At 45.2% G+C, this 10,547-nt stretch overlaps 1 pseudogene; it reads left to right on the top strand.

The window, feature by feature from the left end:
* Nucleotides 1-2,183: 2,183 nt before the first annotated feature.
* Nucleotides 2,184-2,651, top strand: LOC114310418 (SKP1-like protein 1 pseudogene; annotated as a pseudogene).
* The last annotated feature ends 7,896 nt before the right edge of the window (nucleotides 2,652-10,547 follow it).

Raw genomic sequence — 10,547 nt, 5'->3', positions numbered from 1 at the left:
GCTACAATCAATAGTGTAGTATCGGGGCGTTACAGAATCGTCCTCTCCAGCCAACCTAAGGTGAACGTCGGCCGGGATGGAAAACTCCTGCCTAAAGTATTCTAACTTAGTTGGGGTGTCTACCCTATGCCTCCACATACCCATGATGTCGGCCTAGGGGGAAGGTGTTGGATTTCAAAAGGGTGTGTTTTGTAGAGGTTGGAGGGACCTCGGCAAAACCTAGAAGAATGATCGGGGCAAGAAATTTTGAAGATCTAAGTGAAGTTTGTTTCAGTTTTTTCCTAAAATAAGTGGATTCTATAACAAATCCCAAACCTAAGACTACGGAGACAAGAATTGAAGTCAGGAATCTAGAGAAAACACAGAAAATAGAAACAAGAGCGAAGATTCAGAATCAGGTATAGTGATGCACTATCAAGAACACAGTGACAAAGTGTGTACAAGAGTGTGAGGCCAAGAACAGTGGCAAAAATGAACAAGTGGGTAAACAATGTGTGTATATTCAAGAAACGGATTGGGCAAAAACAAAATCATAAAATAAACATGCTCAGATACATGATTAATTCATACCCACAGATTTATAATCAAGAACGTGAACAAAATGGCAATGGCAACGAGTAGTATAGTGAAGTTTTTTTTTTAAAAAGAAAAACACAGACTGTTAAAGGAGGAAATAGTGATTCACCGAAGAAGAATGAAGCCGGTATTGAGTACGCCGGAGTCAAATGATGGCAACAATCGGAGAAGATCAGCAAAAGCTTCACCGGAAGGGAAGAATGGAAGTGGTTGCAAACCTTGAGAGCTTGAAACAATGGCGGATTTGGGAGAGCAGAGAGAGAGAACTTGCACGAAAACGGTGGTAAAGAAGTGAAAAGACGGAGAGAGAGAAGTGATTTTGATCAAACACATGAAATGGTAGCAAAATGGCAATTATGGTGCCTAGGACGACGTGCTTATCAGACGGCGCACGCGAGTGCGATGCGACTTGATGGCGTGTGTCAGACATAGCTCAGTGGGGGAAGGACGCGTGGCTGAAACGGTTGAAATACTGTGTGTGACAGCTCATACGCGTGTTGAAACTCTTGCAGTTCTTGATTTAATGGAGCAGGACCTCGGCTAGAGGGTCGATCTCGGTTGGGAAATTTGAACAAACTTGGTTATTGGTTCTGAAGCATTGATGAAAACAGACTAAGTCTTGGTCGTATTGAGCCAATGAATGGTGACCTCGGTAATGAAGGACAAGGCAAGCTTAGCCGACGTGCTAAATAGAAGAAACGATATAGGTTCTATCACCTCAGGATGCCGAGGTAATAGAACCTAGGGGGCAGTTGTGGGGACATAATTTTTGAGTGACAACACGTGGCCGAGGTGGCACAGAAGTGCCAGCCGAGGTGCCACGTGTCCTGGCCATGACGCCGAGATCATCTCGGATAAACCGAGGTTATCTGCGAAGATACCAGAATCCAAGATAAGCGGATAAGGGACAAGAGTCCTAGAATAAGCAAGGACTTCAGTTTGGATAAAGATAAGACTCTTAGAGAGTTTATCCCAATCCTGCTGGGAGTCCAAGATTAGCAGTAATCCAGAGACCATTGAAGTTAGGCTTCTATTGGGATTAAGTCAGTGTTGGCTATAAAAGAGAGGCACCCTCGTGGGTCTAAGGTAAGCTTTTGATATTCTGAATAGTGAGTTAAGCACTTTTGCTATCTTTGAGAGATAACTGACTTGATCGTCGGAGTGCCTCCGGGTGGACGAACCACCGTCGGAATCTTTTCTTTTTGTTGATAGGTTATTCTGGCTTAATCTATTTTGTCAGTGTTCTCCAACTGAGAACTTGTTTGGCAGTGTGGTCGGAAATTGACACACACAGTAATTTAGAACGTGTTTGGCATGTGCTAAATTAGTATATTTTTTGAATTTTTTATGAAAAAACGTGAAATATGAGTTGGGTTTGAAGTGATGTGATAAGGTGATGTGACCCAAATGAGATGATTATGACTCAAATAAGATAATATACTAAAATACCACATGCCAAACAGTGCCTCAATTTTCTAATTTATTTAGGTTACTTCACCAAGGAAAGCCCTCTATATATAGAATTCATGGTTCTGCATTGTCCACACAAACCCTAATATTTCTAAGCTTGGTGTAAAATCCCAACAACATACAATCAAAGATACACTATGTCTACGTCTTCATCATCTTCTCGATCTTCATCTTCAGAGAAGAGTTTCACATTGAAAAGCTCTGACAACAAAGAATTCACCGTAAAAGAGTCAATCACGATCCAATTCGAAACAATTAACTGTATAATTGAGGACGAAGAATCCACAACCACAACGATTCTACTCCCAAACGCGGACAGCGAAACCCTAACAATGGGGATCAATTACTGTTCAAAGCACGCGAATTCAAAGAAGATCTCCAAAGAAGCCGATCTGAAAAAGTTTGATTTAGAGTTCGTAGCAAAGAAGGACTTGGCTGTGCTCATCAAACTCGTCTCAGCCGTAAATTACCTCGATGTGAAGGGCTTGCTGGAGTTGATTTGTCAACGAATTGTAGATCAGATCAAGGATTTGATGTCGGAGGAGGTGAGGAAGATATTCAATATTGAGAATGATTTCACTCCGAAGGAAGAGGCAGCATTTTAGAATGAGCATGAATGGGCTTTCGAGGTTTAGGGTTTAGTTTATGGTAATTGGATTATATACAATGAAAAAAATTTATATTATAAATATTTTTTTAGGATTTTTAAAACAAAAATTGTTGCCCTAGTTTAATTGGTTTTGTTTTTTGGATTTTTTGAATTGGAAATCTTATTAAAAATAATTATGGTCTTGGTAAATGATTATGTTTTTTTAATTATTATTATTATGATGTTTTAATGAGTAAGAATACAAAGGCCATGTTTGGTGTATTTGTGAAGTAATTTTGAAAAATAATTTTTTGAAAAGAGTTTACAAAATTTGAAAATTTGTTTGGCTATATTTTAAAATAGTTTTAGAGTTTTGGATGATTCAATTTTTTTTTTATTATAATTGAATAGATGGGTGTAAGAGAAAAACTGATTGATTAATGTGTAGGATGTAAGAGAAGAAGAAAGGAGAAATGTGATTTTAGATTTTTTTTTTTCCACAAATTTTCAACCAACAAATTTTTTAAAAAAATTTCTCAATTTTTTTTTTTTCTCAAGAGACAAATCAAACAAGGCCAAAATATGTGAGAAACGAATATAAAATGAGATCTTTTAAACATGTTCCTAATTATGGTAGGTTTTTTTGTGGTCTTAAACATTTTCCTAATTATATTGGTAAGACAGTCAAATAATTATTTCATGATATAAGTTATAATTGTAATAATTATTATTAACTTATTCAAATAGCAAATTTGGTTTAATTATCAATAAATGAGGATAAATATTTTTAAGATATATTCATGATCTTTTTTCTTGGGTAATTAATATATTCATGATCATGGGCAGCACAGGCATGCAACTTTTTTATTTTTTATTTATTTTTAATGTAAACAAATTCAAGTCTTTTAAACCATTCTCTTTGGGAAAAACATGTATATATATATACTAGTTGCAAGGCGTCGTACTTCGCATGATAATCCATGCCCATGAATCAGAGCTAGCTTTAGCAAAGTGTAGCTCATATTGGAGACAGTGCTGCATCCTTAACCAATAAGTGGCAACAAAATTAAAAAATTAGGCATTAGAGGGAGTAGAAGAAACTTATGAATAGTGCACGAATATTACTTCCCAACTTAGAAGTCCAGGCATTTTATGTTAAGTAATAACATAGTATAAAACAAAAGAGACATCTAGCTTTGAGTCCATTTTATTAAGTTATTTGAAAGAAATAATATGACAGTTAGAAGTTACAAGCTACTAACCAAAACAAAGAGCAACACAATGGTTATAGATTAAGATAATATCACAAATCATTCATGAATACCACTAAACCAGTCACCAGTCACAAGGTAAAACCCCAACCACAGAGAATAGTTTGAGGCTAAAACATATGTTCTTTAATTAACATCTGGTACACGTAATCAATGTAAGATGATGCAGTTATGATGTAAGGGGTTCCAGGCAGAACGGGTCGGACTGATCCACGCTTCTCGAGCCGGTATCCGGGTGATCAAGCCCATCAAAAAACCTGCACAAGAGTTCAACGAGGAACGGGGAGTCCCCCAGCGGACCCTCCAACGAGCAAGTTAGAGAGAGAAGTGGATTGTAGAGATGGAATAGAGATAGAAAAGCTTAACCTTCTACATGTCTTCGACGTCTGCTTATATCCTTTGGTAATCATTACGTTGTCTCTTCCGACCTGTCACCTTGGCCGAAAGTCTATGCTGTAGCTTACCTTGTTCATGGTGAGGGCGTGTTGTCCCGACGGAGAGGGGTTATCGCAATAAATGCTGTGAGGGGGCCTCATTAATGACGATGTGCAGTGGCAATAACTTTGCAGATCTTTGTCTACTGATATGACTTGCCCTTTTCTTGCAATGTGTCTTGATGTCATTGGTTCTAATTGCTACATGGGGCTTCGGCAGTGCTGGGCTTCAGCGTTTGAGATATGTGTTGGGCCCTAAATGGTGGGCTCTAATCTTTATGGGCTTACCCATGTCAGTAGTCCCCCATTCTCGAGTGCAGCTTTAGCCCAACGAAGGGAATATTGAAGAAAATGAGGGCTGTGAAAGACCGGTAGGGTGAAGGCCGACCGCGAAGGGTGGCCGAGTGGAGGGACCGACCGTGCTAGAGGTCAACCGCGAAGGGTGGTCGAGTGGAGGGGCCGACCATGCGGAAGGCCGACCGCGAAGGGTGGCCGAATGGTGTAGCGCGGGGCTCGAGAGGCGGTGGGGCACGTGTTGAAGTGAAGTGGAATAGACAAGGAAGGGAAAAGGGGCAGTGGATCGTGGCCGTACACGTGACAGAATCTCGTAATGGGGGAGGATAGGCGTTGGGCAATAGGCGAAACGATAGGTCATTATAGGGTGTTAAAAAGACAGTTGTGGCGGAATTTTGAAAATTTTCAAACTGGCGAGAATTAATTGTGACCCTTGGAATACAGGCAAGCCTAGGCCTTTGGTATTATCCACTTTGCCTACCTTTTTGTAAAAAATCAGAACATTCCAAGTGTAAACTCCTTCGTTGCTACCGATACACCTCTGCAACACTTTTTGAATTTTCTTGCACCTGCATCGGAAGCCATTCGTAGACACACGACAGAAATGGCCCAGGAAGAAGCTAGAACTGCCAGGGTTGATCCACTACGGGACGACGATGTGGTGGAGTTGGCGGAGCAGTACAGGACGGAGAGGCAAGTGGAGAGAGTAGGGGAGTCGGCAAGACCACCGCGTTCGTTGACAATGATGGCGGCTCCGAAGCCAATCAACCAGGCTGAGCCAGATCACTGGCATACGAAGGCCGACAAGTCGATCGTTACTGCGGAGGAGTTGGAGGGTATGCGCAAAAAATACCAGGTTCCCGCAGAAATAGAATTGATGCTACCAACACCAACGGAGAGGCTGTCCGACGCCCGACCGGGGGAGTTTGCCCTCTACGAGGAGGCGTTGAAGGGTAGGCCGAGGTTGCGGCTTTCGCAGGTAGTAGTGGATGTCTTAAATCGACTGGAAGTGGCGCCAGGCCAACTAATGCCCAATGCATGGAAGATTGTACTGGCCTGTGCAAGTGCGTGGCCGAGGGTGAACGAGGGGGCGGCTATAACGGTGGACGAGTTTTTTGCCTGCCACAAGGCCTCGAGCCAGCAAGAAACTTGGGTCACTTTGCAAGCGCGACAGGGAGGGGTTTGGTGGCGGGGTTGCCGTCATCAATTAAGGGATGGAGGCCGCGGTGGTTCTACGTGTCTGTGAACGGGGGAGTGGTAGAGCGCACAGTGTGGAGAGTGCCCACCAAGTCTGTGGAGCCAAAGCTGGGGGCCGCAGCGGAGGAGAGGGTGAAAAAGGTGAAGGCATGGAGGGAGAAGGAGGGAGTCAAATGGGACGATCTCGTCCAGCCGTCCGTTTTGTTCGTCGCAGGACTGGGGCCTCAGCCAACCGGTGGAGATCTGGCACCGGTAGAACTAGAGGCAAGAAGGAAGGTGCAAGAGGCGAAGGATCGGACCATTTTTGCCAAAGCCCAAAAGTTCAAAGAAATGCAGTTAGGCCCGCCACCAAAATCGGTTGCGAGGGAAAGAATCTGACCGCGCCCCAAGCCGCTGGGGGAAAAAGACTTGGGGCAGTTTTGAGCCGCGATCGCCTCCAGTTGATCCGGTGAAGAAGAGGGAAAATGAGGAGGGGGAGGCTCTGAAGAAGAAGAAAAAGAAGAGGAGGGTTGCCCCTAAAGGGGCCTCAGATGCGCCTGGGTCGAAGAGGATAAGGGTTGGCGGGGAGGTTACCCCCATGGGGGAGAAGGGAGTGTAGGCGACCTCAGAAAGGGTGGTTGCCCAGAAGTGCAAGGAGACGAAGGTCAGGGGGGCCAGGAGAAAGAAGAGCACCTGAGTACCAGGCCCAAGGTGCCAGTGGAGAGTGGGTCAACTGACCTTAAGGAAGTGATGGAGCAGCAGCCCAGGGGGGGCCCTGCGTCCCAAGAAGAGGGGGTCAAGGTGAGTATGCGATCTACCATGCTCCTGCAGTGTCTAGGCGACTGGAGGGAGAAGAAGGCCCAGTCAGGACAGCTGCAGATCTTCTTCTGGGGGTAGTGGACGAGGCAGTCGTGCGCTCCGCGACCAAGTTCAATGAGGCTGAGCTACTAAGGGGGCTGTGCTCTGCCCAAATGGAGGCGACCACCTTAGCAGGGGCTCTGTTGAGGAAGGCAGCGGCGGCAAAGGGTGAAGTGAAACTGCTGAAGGCGAAGTTGGAGAAGGCGAAGGCCCAACTTGAAAATTTCAAGAAGGAGAACGCAGGCTAGAGGAAAGCTGCTCGAAGTGCGTGTGCCAGGGGGTTGGAAGAGGCTGAGAAGGCGAAGAAGATGGAGGTGCTGGCGATCGTACAGCGCAATGTTACCGCTCGAGCCCATGCTGAGCTATTCGTGGTCAAGTTGGAGCTGGAGTATGAACGCCACAAGGTAGTGTCGCTCGAGTTCCAGCTGGTTGGCGAGCAAAAGAAGCTGAGGGATGCTCAAAATGCCTGTACGGTCGCCACCGAGTGGTTTGAAGAGGCGATGACCAGTAATGAAGAACTGCGTGCCCAGTAAATCAAACAAAAGAATAAAGCAGACCTGAAAATTACTGGGCTACAGAAGGAGCTGGAAGATGAGCGTGCTAGGGCAATGGAGGAGAAGGCGAGGTTGGAGAGGGAGTTGGAGGAAGAAAAAACCAAGGCAGCCTCTGAAAGGGCAGCATACCCCGGTCTGTGCATCGCAACAGTAGAGCAGTTTAAGGTGTTTGCAGACTTTCAGATGGCCATCGATGCTGCTATTGCCAGCAACTTGACGAGAGAAGGGGCTGGGGGGGCTGGTCCGTCGGGGACGACCGCTGGGAGCAGAAGCAAAGACAAAGTGATCCAGAGCTTCTAGCGGTCGGACTTCTACAAACACGAAATGGCTGAATTCTGGGACAGTGGCTGGAAGATGTTCAAGCGTAAAGCAGAAGAGCTGTTCCCAGACATAGACTTTAGCAGTGTTAGAATTGACGAAGACGACGTGGCCTAGACCCCCCTAGATGAAAGCATTGAAGAGGAAGATCTCGCCTCAAGTGAAAATGAGAAGTGAGTGGAGTGGAGAAAATATGTACTTAGAGCTTGTTTTTGTTTTTGTTTTTGTTTTTTTTTTGTTTGGCTGTAATAAACTTATGTATAAGGTATGAATGAATAAAATTATGAGCTATATTTGTGTTTGTCTGAAATGAATTGTTGAATTGCTATAATTATTGAATTGCTGTCTTTATTTTTGTGAGTCTGAAATGAATGAAGAATGGTTTATTGAAATTAGGCTTGAGTTGTAAGGAAAGAGGCTAACTTGCAAAAGTTGATAAGTAAGAAAACAATCTAACTTGTAAAGGAGACATGTAAGAATGTCAAAAATGTGAAGTTTCAAATTACGCCCAAAAATATTTTGCAAGAGTGTTGAGAAATGATAGGTTGGTTTGGGAAATGCAAGTCAAAAAGTAAAAACGTAAAGAGTGTCGTAGAAACCTGGACCTGGAATTTAACTGAGTATGGTTAGTATACCACAACCATGAAGTTTACGTGAATGTTCTTGACCGAGCTCTACATCCGTGCTCAGCTTAGGAGAAGCTATAATTAACTAACCTTTCAAGTAATTCAGTAGCTTCAAGTAACTCAGTCTGGCCGAGCTCTTCGGGCTCAGTCTGGTTGAGGCCTTAAGGAACTCAGGCTGGCTGAGCTCGTCATGCTTGGTCTGGCTGAGGCTTATTATGTTCAGTCTGGCTGATGCTTTACAGGCTCGGTCTGGTCGAGGCTTTGCATGCTCAGTCTGGCCAAGGCTTTTATGCTCAGTCTGGCCAAGGCTTGTAGTGCTTAGTCTGGTTGAGGCTTTGTATGCTCGGTCTGGCCGAGGCTTTTATGCTCAGTCTGGCTGAGACTTGTCATGCTCAATTTGGCTGAGGCTTTGAATGCTCGGTTTGGCCGAGGCTTTACATGCTCGGTCTGGTTGAGGCTTCGCATGCTCGGTCTGGCCGAGGCTTTTATGCTCAGTCTGGCTAAGGCTTATAGTGCTCAGTCTGGCTGAGGCTTTGCATGCTCGGTCTGGCCGAGGCTTTTATGCTCAGTCTGGCTGAGGCTTTGTATGCTCAGTCTGGCCAAGGCTTTACATGCTCGGTCTGGTCGAGGTTTTGCGTGCTCAGTCTGGCCGAGACTTTTATGCTTAGTCTGGCTAAGGCTAGTCGTGCTCAGTCTGGCCGAGGCTTTTATGCTCAGTCTGGCTGAGGCTTATTATGCTCAGTCTGGCCGAGGCTTATTATGCTCAGTCTAGCTGAGGCTTTACATGCTCGGTCTAGTCGAGGCTTTGCATGCTCGGTCTGACCGAGGCTTTTATGCTCAGTCTAGCTAAGGCTTATAGTGCTCAGTCTGGCTGAGGCTTTGCATGCTCGGTCTGGCTGAGGCTTTTATGCTCAGTCTGGCTGAGGCTTATCATGCTCAGTTTGGCTGAGGCTTTGTATGATCGGTCTGGCCGAGGCTTTACATGCTCGGTCTGGTCGAGGCTTTGTATGCTCGGTCTGGCCGAGGCTTTTATGCTTAGTCTAGCTAAGGCTTGTAGTGCTTAGTCTGGCTGAGGCTTTGCATGCTCGGTCTGGCCGAGGCTTTTATGCTCAGTCTGGTTGAGGCTTGTCATGCTCAGTCTGGCTGTGGCTTTGTATGCTCGGTCTGACCGAGGCTACAATCAAAGTGTTATTTGAAAGACCACACATATATTTGGGATATAAGCTTGTTGTCATGAAAGTGTAGCCCATTTGATCAGAAATTTACATCACATGAGGGGAGAATGAGAACAATAAAGTGTGCAAATTGTCAAAAAAGAAATACAGCAAAAGATTGATACAAGAATTGAACTTTTATTGAAAATAGCGCTTCAAGTACTTGGCGTTCGATGGGTGAGGGAGATCACGGCCTTCCATGTCCTGAAGTCGGTAAGTGCCTGGACGAGGTCTGGCTTTCACAACGTAAGGTCCTTCCCACTTGGCAGCTAGTTTGCCCTCAGTCAGATTTTTGGTAGCAAGAGTTACTTCTCGCAAAACAAGGTCTCCCACGGTGAATTCCCTCGGTCTGACTTTGCGGTTGTAGTGTGTTCTCATTTTCTGTTGGTAGGAGGCCCGTCTAATAGCGGTGGTTTCTCGGAGTTCTTCGATCAGATCTAGGTTTGCCCGACGCAGCTCTTTAGTTAATTCTGGATCTGGATGTAGAACCCTTGGGGTGGGCAGACTGATTTCCACTGGGATGACTACCTCAGCGCCATATATTAAGCGAAAGGGGGTCTCCCTAGTGGGAGTTCGGGCAGTAGTGCGGTAGGCCCAAAGTACATTCGGTAATTCCTCAGCCCAGAGTCCCTTAGCAGCTTTCAGTTTGGTTTTGATGATCTTCAGAAGAGAACAGTTGGTGACCTTAACTTGGCCATTGGCTTGGGGATGACCTGGAGAGGAGAAGCATGGCTGGATTTAGAGCTCTACGCAAAATTTCCTAAACTTGGCATTATCAAATTGTTTACCGTTGTTGGAGACGATGGCTTGAGGAATGCCAAACTTACAAACGATCGACTGCCAGATGAATCTGGTTGTGTTCCGCTCGGTAATTGTGGCAAGGGGTTCTGCTTCCACCTATTTAGTGAAGTAATCGATGGCGACAATGGCGAATTTGGTTTGGCCTCGGCCAGCGGGCAATAGGCCGACCAGTCGATTCCCCATTTGGCAAATGGGTAGGGACTGCAGAGTGTGATCAATTCTGTAGGAGGAGCATGGAGTATGTTGGCAAAGCGTTGGCACTTGTCACATTTGAGCACGAAGTCTATCGCATCTTGATTGAGAGTGGGCCAGAAATAACCAGTGCGAAGTATTTTGTGGGCTAAGGACCTGCCACCCGAACGATTG

This window comes from Camellia sinensis, chromosome 1, assembly GCF_055761805.1.
Source record: "Camellia sinensis isolate YWXY chromosome 1, ASM5576180v1, whole genome shotgun sequence".
Taxonomy (NCBI): Eukaryota; Viridiplantae; Streptophyta; class Magnoliopsida; order Ericales; family Theaceae; genus Camellia; species Camellia sinensis.
Note: the sequence above shows the minus strand (reverse complement) of the source record. Positions and strands in the feature narration are given on the sequence as shown.